A 12,156-nucleotide genomic window follows, 5' to 3' on the forward strand; every position below is an offset into this window, starting at 1 on the left:
ACGTGCACGATGGTCCCTTCTGGCCTTAAAGTCTCTGAGTCTATGAGACTGGTGTTTTATTATTATTCCAGTTTCTTTTCTTTTTATGTTAAAGAATAAACAAAGCTCCGAAGAAAGGGTTACAAAGAGAACTGAGAGTGACCAATTGTTTATCCCAGGTTGATGATCAGATCCACCAGCCTACAGTACCAAAAAAGTCCTGCATGCGTTTGCTGCTCAACTCACTCAGAAGCAGGTGATCAGATTTTGCTCAAAATCCACCCCGACAAAAAGCATCTTTAGCCTGAAACCAACTTTGAAAAAGTTTCTGCTCAAAGAAAAATATTAAAAAAAAAAGTAGTTAGGACTGAGTGAAAACAAGGGATAATAATGAATTGAGTTCCAGGCATAACTATAGCTGTTGTTACCATGAAAACCTAAATCATAATCCTTTGTCATTTCTTCTGTCTTTAAGTTGGATCCTGAGCTGAAGGCCAATTCCCATACCCTCTCGGCTTATCTCGTTCCTCGGAATGGCACTGCTGCTTTCATAATACTGCAGCCAGCCCACAGAGTAATTGAAAGTTGGCTCAATATGAATTCCTCACCAAAATACTTTTGCCTTCTATATCAAGTTGTCAATCAAAGTGATATTTGAATGTCTTGCCTTTAAGAGCTAGAAATTCACAGAGACGCTCTAGTTCTTATTTTGGTGTTGTCTCTTTTTTGGATTGTTCAGAAAATGAGGTTACATACCATTTCCCATTTACAAGTCTGTTGATAACTCATCAGATAAGAGACATTTTTAACTGGATGAGAAAAAATGTGGAATGTCTTGCTGGCTTGCAGTAACCAGTGAACAGTAGCAAATACCAGTTTTCTTAGCTACCATGTGGTTTCCCCACCTTTGTTTTCTTTATACCACAATGTTGCACTATTGAAGGCTCTTTATTACTCATGGACAACACGGAGAGAGAGAGAGAGTGTGTAATATTTCTGGCAACACAGTCAGAGACAATGCTAAAAAAATTGGAGGGTGAAATCATGGCCCCATTGACATCAGTGATGCCTGGATTTCAGAGAGCGGTTACAAAACCTTTTAGACACAGTGAACTTTGGATATTGGCTGGTGCCATCTTTGCAGACTTTCCTAAACTTGGACTTTTTGGTCCCACTTCTCAGGTCTCTGCCTTTTTAGGTGGATACTGAGGGGAGGGAGACCAGGGCCAGTGACTGATTCCCTTCCCCTCTTTCCACAGCCAACAAATTGGTTGCATCTGGTCTTTCATTGGAGTGTAAGCCATGTGGGGTCAGGGACCATTCTCCCTATATATTGTATTGCCTATCACAAAATGGCTCAACCTTGATTGAGACTTTTGTGCATTACTGTAATATAAACAATAAAAGAAAAAGGACATTCAGCTCAGCCAATAGGAAAGGTTAATGGCTGGAATTAAAGAGAACAGATAATTACTGTAACCGTTTTGCCTATTTCAGGAATTTTAAAAAGTGCTCCTTTGGTCTCGCTAATATGTAGCTACGGTTTTAATTGTGATAATAAAAGTTACATCTTATAGCACTTAAGTCAAATGAACACAAAATACTGAGAACAGCAACTGTATGTCAGGCAATATGTGACAGCTTTAATTAATATTTTAACCGTAAATCTAAATGAATTTAGCAAATTCCAACAGAAAAAAATGAACTATAATAAAATATATTCAAGCATATAGCAAACTAAGACGGCAAACAACATAAGGAAATTATGAAACTGCATTAAGTTTTGCATGGATCACTTTATTAATAGTCCCATAACATTAAAAGTTTTTACGGTGTTCATGCAGAATCACATTTAATTACCTTTTGTCAGTCTCTGGGGATTAGTTAGCACTGATGTGTTAATGTTACATCAATAAAATATGCAACTGTGTCAGGGCCAGGTACACAACTAGTCCAATTGACTAGGTGGCACTTATATGCCATGTGAAAGTAAGTACTTCCACCATTACCAGACTGGTATGTTCTAGATCCTGGAAGTATCACCTAGAACTGGCAGCAGTAATGTCACACAGACTAATCAGATATGGGCAGTGCTGTGAAACCTATCTAAAAATACCTTGTTGGAATATGGGTATAAGGGTAAAGTAATTCCAGGAATTTGCATCATTTAAAATGATGGCAGCAAATAATTTAGTATTACTCCAAGGAAGGAGCACTATCTCTTCACCATTTTCTGAATTTTTGAAATCTGAGCCCCTTTTCAGTGAAATAAAAACAATCGCACCCCATTCCCTAACCCCCGCTGTTAATGACTTTCCCGTCTTAATTTATATATCTTCCACATCCCCTCCATTTTTGGCTAGCCCTTCATGCTCTCTTCACAGGACGGCACACTCCACATTTTAAGAAAAAGCAGAGTCCTGGGAATTGAGATATGTGGGTTGCATTCCATGTTCTGCCACTGACTTCTCTGTACAACCTTTGGCAAGAAACTAACCTCTTCTTACCTCAATTTCCTCATCAGTAAAATGGGAACAAGAACTCAACTCAAGAGGGGAATGGTGTTGTCATTTTAGGCCACTGGCAAAGCTGCTAGCTACAGACAAAAAGACACACAAAAAAGCAGCACTAACAACTACTGAATAAAAGGAACCCAGCTAAGAAGCAGTTTTCATCAAAACACATCAAAAACCATGCTTTCATTTTGTTTCCTAACCCTTCCCTTCCAAAACTTCCCACTCAATTCACAGGAACCAGAAGCAACCTCCTAATTCCAATACAGCTGCTTGGCATTTAACCCTTCACTTCCATGCCGACTCCTCTGCTGAAAACATAGTTAACCCTCAAGTACTTTAGCTATGGCTGACACTAACAAGAAATCAAGCACACTGCTAGCTGTTAGAGGAACACAGGTTCCGGTGCAAGGTGAGCAAGACATTTCACTTCAGCAAGAGCATAAGAAGTGATCATGTCCACACAGCTATACCTGAGTGGCTTGCAGCCTTGGGGATTGATATGACTGGCAATCAATACAGAGAACAAAGCAAGTGGCTAAAGACTGACTATTGAAAAGCCAAAGATGCTAATGGTAACGCTGGGAAGTCTTTCTCTTCCTACCTCCTTTACAAGTAATTCCACCAGGTTCAGAGAACTTCAGTAAGCATTGAACCCCCATGGTAGAGCATGACAATCTGCTGAGCAGAGATGGCATCCTAATAACCACCCAATCACAGGCACCTCAGGAGGCGAGCCAGCAGCTGTCAGGCAAAGGGCAAGAAGTGACACTGGTGCTCTGGCCAGTTGCCAAGGAGACTCTGCTGCCAGAGAAGCTGCAGCACATTCAGCGCTAGTATCCAGAGGCGCTGTTTGGGGACAGACCTGGGGAGCAGCCCACAGCAGGGCTGACAGCAGGGGAACCACTGGAGCCAGAGCCTGGTAAGTTTCTCCTAACATGTTTGTTATTAATACATGAATGGGAGGGCTCTCCAGCATATAGTCCTATTGAGTTATTAATACAAGGCAAGATTGTAGTGTGCTTCCACTCAGGGAGGATCTCATACCAATTTCCTAGGACCCTTTTCCTTTCCCCTGAAACCATGTGGGACACCAGGAACTGAAAGGGAAAAACAGAAAAATAAGCTGTTATGAATTTTTCATTAGTTACTCACGGACTGTTTGAAATATGGACTTGTGTACTACAATTAGGAGCATCACATATCCTTCACTGCTAGTACAATGCATCTCATGAATCAGCCACACCTGCACCATCTCAGACCACAGGTACAACGAGTAAAGAACAAAACGCAATCCCAAACCTGGAGTGTGTATTTGGTCCACAGTTGGATGAAATAGGAGTCCAAACAATAACAAACAACAAAGACCCAGGCCCTCAGAGGTATTTGGGCACCTAATTCCCACTGAAATCACTTAAAATCTGTCTTTTGTAGTTAATACATTTATTTTTTGTTTTAATCTTAGCAAGTGAGTTTGGACTGAAGTGCGAGGGAATCTTAGTTCAGAGAGGCTGTTGCATATTCCTCTCCACATTGAGAGGGAAGCAAACTAGATAATAAATTCATGCTGGTTGGGGTTTGGACCAGGGCAGGACAGTACTGCTCTGGGATCCTAGGCTGGAAAGCTGACCAGCAGTGGCTGGTCAGAGATCCTGCATGTAACTGCAGCTGGGTGTGTCCCTACTTGTGTGTATGCTGGTGGAGTGTAGGACTGGGAGCATGTCTGCAGCTTGTCACACCAGCACAGTGTGAGAGGGAACCCAGGCTGGGGGGTCCGAAGGCTCAGTGGTACCCAGTTCCAGGTGGCACTCCCAGGGGAACCTGTCACATACACTACAGAGTTAGGTCAACACAAGCAGCTTATGTTGACCTAACTCTGTAAATGTCTACACTAAAACATAGCTCCCCCCAATGTAATCTGGCCACTACACTGACTTAACTCCACCCCCGCAAGAGGGGTAGTGCTTAGGTTTATGTAGTTAGGTCGATGCAGTGCCAGTGTAGACGCTGCATTGCTTACATTGACTGTTGCTGCCTTTCAGAAGCAGTCCCACAATGCCCCACATTGATAGTTAAATCGTTGCAAGAGCTTCTGGTGAGGACATGCACTGCTGACACAAGGAGTGTAGTGTGGACATGCAAAAGCAGTTTAATTACTGCTGTGACTGTATGTTGACGTAACTTAGGTCAACAATTTTGTAATGTAGACTTGCCCATAGTCTTCCCATTACATGTCAAGTTCCTGCTACAAAATGGATGGTCTAATTCACAGTAAAGGTTAAAATTACAAATCACATTCATAAAACCAATTGGAACTCATCAGTGAATATGCCACTTAACTGTCAAAGTAACCACCTTCACCTTCTTAATGGCTAGATGGGAGGGGTCCTGGCTCTGTTTTCTTTGTAACATGGAGTCATGGTATGGAAATCTTGAGGATCATTGTACAGGAGTATAAAATGATCTCCCTAGAGAAGTGGTGAAAGCACTACAGCTTGGAACTTTTAATCTAGGTTGGATACAGCTGTAGTAAATTCATTGTGTGTAATACTCATGCCAGACTGGCAGACAGATGGAGTATGTGAATTAACAGTTCTTTTCTATTTCTACAAATTGTTTAAATCTGTTAAATTGAAAGAACAAGTGATTTAACACATTCTCACTTGATTTCAAAGGTTTAGAAAAGTGTAAACCAACAAAGTAGATCCTGACATTTCCTTAGACCTTATTCATAGAAAGAGACTTTTCTTCCTTTTAAGTTTCCATTATATTCAACTGAGACCAATTATTTACGTACATGTTGGGCAAATTCTGCAGTTATTACTCAGTGGGAGTTTGCATGAGACATGAGTGAATAGATACTGCAGGATTTGTCTTGTTGTTTTTCAATATTTCCATTGGAAACAATAAATACAAATTTGCATCTGAAGAAGTGAGGTTTTTTAACCCACAAAAGCTTATGCCCAAATAAATGTTAGTCTTTAAGGTGCAACCAGACTACTTGTTGTTTTAATAAATACAGAGTAATTCATTTCTACCTCTGTCAAAAGATTATATTTGAAACTTTGCAGTTGTGAATTTACTGTTAGCAACTGTCAAACATACAGCTAAGGGTAGCATAAAATCCCTCCTTTATCTGTAAGAGATTAAGAAGCTCAAATAACCTGGTTGGCACCTGACCAAAAGGACCAATAAGGGAAGAAGATATTTTCAAATCTGTGGGGGAAAGTTTTGTTTGTGCTCTTTTTGTTGCTCTCTGGGACAGAGAGGGACCAGGGCAGGAAAAACCAGCTCCTAAAACCCTACCTGAAATAAGCAGCCAAGATTACAAAAATTGTAAGTAATAGCAAGGAAATGTGTTAATTTATCTTTTGTTTTAGCTTGTGAATTTTCCCTATGCTAAGAAGGAGGTTTATTCCTGTTTTTTGTAACTTTAAGGTTTTGCCTAGAGGGGAATCCTCTGTGTTTTAAATCTTATTACCCTGGAAAATTACCTTCCCTCCTGATTTCACAGAGGTGCTTCTTTTACTTTTTTTTCTTTATAATAAAGTTCTGCTTTTAAGAACCTGATGGGTTTTTAGTGTCCTAAAAACCCAAGGGTCTGGCCTGTGCTCACCTTGTTTATCTATTTTGGTTGGTATATTATTCTCAAGCCTCCCCAGGAAAGAGGGTGAAGAGGTTTGGGGGGGGATATTTTGGGGAAACAGGAACTCCAAGGGGTCCTTTTCCTGAATCTTTGTCTAACTGCTGGTGGAAGAGATACTGTCAAAGGGCAAGGGAGAATTTGTGCCTTGGGGAAGTTTTAACCTAAGCTAGTAGAAATAAGCATAGGAAGTCTTTCATGCAGGTCCCCACATCTGTACCCAAGAGTTCAGAGTATGTGTGGGGAGGTAACACTGACAGCAACTATTGTTTATTCTTTTACTGTGGTGAGCTCCTAGCAATTATTATTCAAAAAAGAGGATATGGAATGACCAGTTCATGAAGACTCTGAAAAGCTAATCCTCTGCTCCTAAAAAAGACTGTGCCAGTAAGTAACTGTAGGTGGAGTGTCAAAAACTACAAGTAAAACAAAATCATAGGAAAAGATGTACCACTTCATATTATATCTTTCTAAGAAACAGTGCACAGCAAGCTGTTGTATGAATCTACCTCGCATTAGACTTTTGTGGTCTAACGATTCACATGTGCCCTACTGCTGTGCATTAACAGTTTTGTTAAGGCACTTTGAGTTAGTCCTATTTCAAAGAGAACTAGATCAAAGCAGAAAGATGCAGCAGACAGGCACAGAGCACTTGCCATGGACTAACTGTTTGTGTAGACAAGTCCTTAGTAAATATTTGTTATAGTGCTTTCTGAAGTCAGTAGATAATATCTTGGCCCTATTGAAGTCAAAGAGAGTTTTGCCATTGACTTATACAGCATCAAGATTTCACTCAGTACATACAACATGGGGTTTGGTTTGGTTTTTTGGAGGGCTCCATTTCTTGGGTCTGTTAACTTATCTACAAGTTTAATATCAGTTACTTTTTTATTATCATGCCTCCTCCTACCTTACAAAGAGCATGTGCATTTTCTGATAATCCTAGTTAAATTCTATAATCCTTATATAATCCTCATTAAACAGTTGGAAAGCCATGGAAACCTTCTCATTCCCTAATTTATAAATGCCCTTGTGTTGATTCTTTACAATTAGTCATTCAATGATCAATGAAAAGACAAATGTATTTTCCCCAGTCTAAAGGGGCTGGATAAAACTAGCTGGTTTTGTGTGTTACTGATTGAATGAGGCACACATAAACCAAATTACAATGGAAGAGAGAGGATGCAGTGTTGTTGAAGGTCTCAGGATATTAGAGAGACAAGGTGGGTGAGGTAATAGCTTTTATTGGACCAGCTGCTGTTGGGCTACCTAGAGCTCTTTGGACCTTGTCTCTCACACAACAGAAGTTGGTCCAATAAAAGATATTGCCTCACCCATCTTGTCTTTCTAATGCAAGAGATAGACACTTAACTTGCACAAATGAACTGCAGGGAATTACAGTATATTAAAGTAATATTGGGGGTCAGACTCAAGCCCAGAAAAGCAAAGATCTACTCTGTTGTGCTTGGATATCATACAATAAGATTCTGCATGCAAAAGGTCTGTGCAAGTACTAGCATAAATGGCTATAACTCAAATTCATTGTAAGTGTGGGCTGAAATATTTAGGGGCAAATCTTCATCCCAGCCTCTGATTTGTATGCATACGATTTGGACATGTCCTTCCTCCATATGAAAAAAGTAAAGTTAAACATTAGCAGGAAGTCAGCCAACTGGCAATCAATTAAAATACCTTAAAAGGTTGAGCAGGCCCAGGTAAGTGCTACAGAACTAAAAGTGAAAAGCTGATTAAGTACTTTCAGAGATTTTGATTCCTAGTGATCAAAGAATGAGCAGCTCTTTTCCTTGTATCTTACTTCCACTTTCTCTCTCTGTGATTAGGAGGAAAGGACTATTTCTTTCTGTGAATCCGTTGACACTTGGGTTAAATTGTAGCCAGACAGCCATATTTTTAAATAAGACATGCATAAGAGCACTGTGGGGAAAAGAGAAAGGAAGAGTGTGTGTATATTAGGTTATATATCTGGAAAAAAAATATTAGCAGTAAAGTAGGTTATGCCTGACCCATTCTCCTGGGGACCAGTTCATGACAGGGAGTTAGCACCTATACGAGATTTCAGAAAGCAAGAGGCCACATGTTACAAACAGCTGCCTACTTAAGATGAAGGATTGTTGAACCTGGTTTCTAGTTACCTTGATGTACACGAGAAGACTCAGGTTTCCTGGGTCTAAGGTATACATTGGGACAGGCACCCTAAATGTACTTTCCCCCTGGACAAAATTTACATACTTTTTATGAATACATAGACTCTAGGTACAATTAAAACCCCTCTGAAAAGTAATTATTTTGCAGACACTTTCAATCTCTTAGCTGTTTTGAGGGAGGGAAGTGGGCGTAAGCCATAATATGGAATAATGGCCCATAAAATCCCTAAATTACTAGAACTATAAATGGGGGGGAAACCATCTGAAACTAGTATCTGATACAAATATGATTACTAATTGAAAATCACCCACATCATTTTTAGAAATGTAGTACTCTATTAAACTCACCAATACCACCCCACTAGACTGATATCTTTTAGTTCGGTTCTCAACACCAAGAAAATCTTAATGGCCATATTTTAAGCACCTGAAAATAGACATTTTTAATAGGAAGGTTGAGAGAGATTTAAGTGTGTCACAGCCCTATAACGGGATCTTTAAGGAGAATGATTTTCAATTGAAAATGTTGTGTATTCCTCATCATTTCCTGCCCAGAACAATGTGTACCAAACAATGAACTGTGTCATGGCCAGTATGTCCCATTAATCTCAGGAGCACCCAATCTTTATAGCTGTCTCCTCGTCAAGTACAAACACAAAGTGTCCTAAAGAAACAACGATGGGCTAACCTGATTGTCCAGATCAGAATTTGCAGCAGCACATGGTTCATTGCTTCTCTGTCCAACAGGGACTGGGAGTGGTCTGGAAGCCACCACTTTAACCTGAAGAGGAGAGTTTAATGGGAGTGCTTCATGTCAAAATAAAACATTCTGACCAACCCTCAGAGCACTATTGACACTCTCTAAATGAAGCATCATGACAACAGAGGGTTTTGGTGAGATGTGAAAGGTAAGTAAATGGGAAGGAGAAGTTACCTTCTTTCTAACAGCTCGGTTATGTTACTACTGTCATTCTGTCCTAGAGGGAAAGCGGTTTTCTTCTCCATAACATTTGTTCTTGGCATTTTGTCAAAGACCAAGTATAGCAACAATTACATATATCGTAAATTCTCTAAGGAGGGAGGTGGTGAATGAATATGTCCTGCTTTTGGGGACAAGGCATGATCAGAAAATATCTATGATCTAGTAAATATCTCTAACTACTATGAATTAAGGTCATTTAACAAAATACTGTATTTCTGGGAAGGAAGCTGGTTTGGCTACTATTTTGTTCTTTCAGCTAGCAAATAGCCAGGAAGGAACAAAATAAGGAGGCTGAAGGTGCTTCTTTCAGATCCCTGTTACTTTAATACAGAAGGTATAAAACTTCCTGAGTTAGCCTGCCTTGGTTGTGGTGGATCTGCACTCCAAGAGGTTGAGAACAAGTTTTCTATAACTGTTCCTATGCAATTAAACACTGCAGGCCTAGCCTCCTATATGACAGCTTCAGCCACTATTTAAACCCAATGGTTAAAAAGGAAAACGGGGCCAGCTCCAGGCACCAGCATTCCAAGCAGGTGCTTGGGGCCGCAGTCCCTGTGTTTTTGGCCCCAAGCAGCGTGCCGAATTGTCACCGCAGCCGGCCAGGGGCAGTCCGTGTGCTGTTAGGGTGGCACGCGTGTTTCTGCGGCAGCAGCAATTTGGCGGCAGCTTCTATGTTCAGCCGTCTGCGGCAGCGCAGCTTCTGTCTTCCGGTTGAAGACAAAAGCTGCCGCGAAAACGTGCATGCTGCACTAACGGCACACGGACTGCTCCCGCCGTCCACGGCGGCAATTTGGTGCGCTGCCTGGGGCAGCAAAAACAGTAGAGCCAGTCCTGCAGGCAAAACATTGTTTAGAGTAGAAAAGACCCTAACGAGAATGCATTACAGACTTTCCACTGATATGCTGGTAGGCATTGCTCAGCAACTCTGAAAATAAGGCCCAAGGAGTCTCAAGTTGAGCACCTAAAATCAGTGGCTATTTTTGAAAAAATGAGACACTCACACTTGTTCACAACAGACAAATCAACATTTCATTACTCAGTACAAAACCAGAAGCTGACAGGTAAGCAAATGTGGCGTTGCTCTCAAGAGATGCATCTTGTTTCCCTGTTCCCTTTTAAAAGCTAGGCTAGGTCTCCATTTTTAATCACATTGCCAACTGTCAGTCCCTTCAACATTTTTCTGCAAGTGTACAGTTAGATCTGTTTAAACTTATGCTTAAACATTGATTCAGAAACACTAGCTATTTGGCCTTCTAAAACAACAGATGTGATCTATCTTCTATCTACACCTTTTACTTCCCATCTACGTTGTACAAAAGTTTACACTTGTGCACCAGTAAGATCAACTCTCTTGTATTGGCTTCTTGTTTCACTTTCGCTTCACAAGTGAAACTAAAGTGGTTGGTGCTTCAAATGCTTTAACTTTACCAATTTAATCTGCATGTTAAATGCCCTAAAGCAGGGGTATGCAACCTATGGCACACGTGCCGAAGGCGGCACACGAGCTGATTTTCACTCGCACTCGCACTGCCCGGGTCCTGGCCACCGGTCCGGGGGGCTCTGCATTTTATTTTTAAATGAAGCTTCTTAAACATTTAAAAAATCTTATTTACTTTACATACAAGAATAGTTTACTTATATATTATAGACTTAAAGAAAGAGACCTTCTAAAAATGTTAAAATGTATTACTGGCATGCGAAACCTTAAATCAGAGTGAATAAATGAAGACTCAGCATGCCACTTCTGAAAGGCTGACGACCCCTGCCCTAAAGGTGTGAAAAGTTGCAGGTGGGAAGCTAGTAGCTTCACTGAGTGGTAATCAGCGTACATTATCCCAATATCAGATCCCCAGTATATGTCTGATTTAGCTAATATTCCATATGAGCCAATAAAGTAGGCGCTACAGTAATAAATGAGTATCAGAGACTTCAGATTACAGGTATGTTCTTCAGATGGTCACTTCTCCTCCATCTCTCAATGAATAACTTGATCTGGCCAAGAGAGCTGCTGTTTGACATCATTTTCCAATTCAGATACAGTAGTATGCTTAAGCAATAAATGTTGAATACTTCGCAGACTCTAAAGGACTTTATTCCCACCTGACCTTTAGTTCTTTGACAGAATATAAACTGTAAAGTTGAAAGTCTTGAAAAGCCTACAGAGAGTTTCAAGTTATCTGCTATTCCAAGTGTATGGTTTAAAAAAAAAGTGATATATATATTTTTCAAAGTACTTTTCAAATAGAAATGGTTATATTTTTAGCAAAAATGAATATTTTACCATTTAAACAGCACAGACCAGCACTAAATTACATCATGAAAACCATAAGGTTTGTTAATAATTGCAGAATACCATTGCTCTAATGCATATTCAAGGTGCCATCTAATGCATTTTAGTGAAAGAGCAGGCTTTTTGCAGTCACAAATCATCACAATAACAATGCTCTAATTATGTTTGACAGACATATGTATCATGATTACAATAGCAAAAGCAAAAAAAGGTTTCTTGGGGATATTCCTTTTAAATGTAAGACAAAGATTTTATGCTGTACGTTTTCTATTTCTGGACAAAAGCATCTCAGAATTAGGAAAATCTTTTATTGGTTATGTCAGGCAAGAAGCTATCTGTCTATGGATGGGTACAGCAGTTGTTATCAGATAAAGCTTTTCAATCCAGTCCCATATTAAAGATTTCCCAGAAGTATTCAGAAGCATCTTTATCTGTTCCATATCACAAAACAATCTCCTTGAACAAAAACATGACACTCTCTCAAAGCACGGTCTTCAACAAACCAACCAACCAACCCACCTTATCACAATGATTTAGGGTTCTCTGGGCTTAGTCAAAAAATGGAAACAAATATGTACTTGCAG

This window comes from Gopherus flavomarginatus, chromosome 8 (assembly GCF_025201925.1).
Source record: "Gopherus flavomarginatus isolate rGopFla2 chromosome 8, rGopFla2.mat.asm, whole genome shotgun sequence".
NCBI lineage: Eukaryota > Metazoa > Chordata > Testudines > Testudinidae > Gopherus > Gopherus flavomarginatus.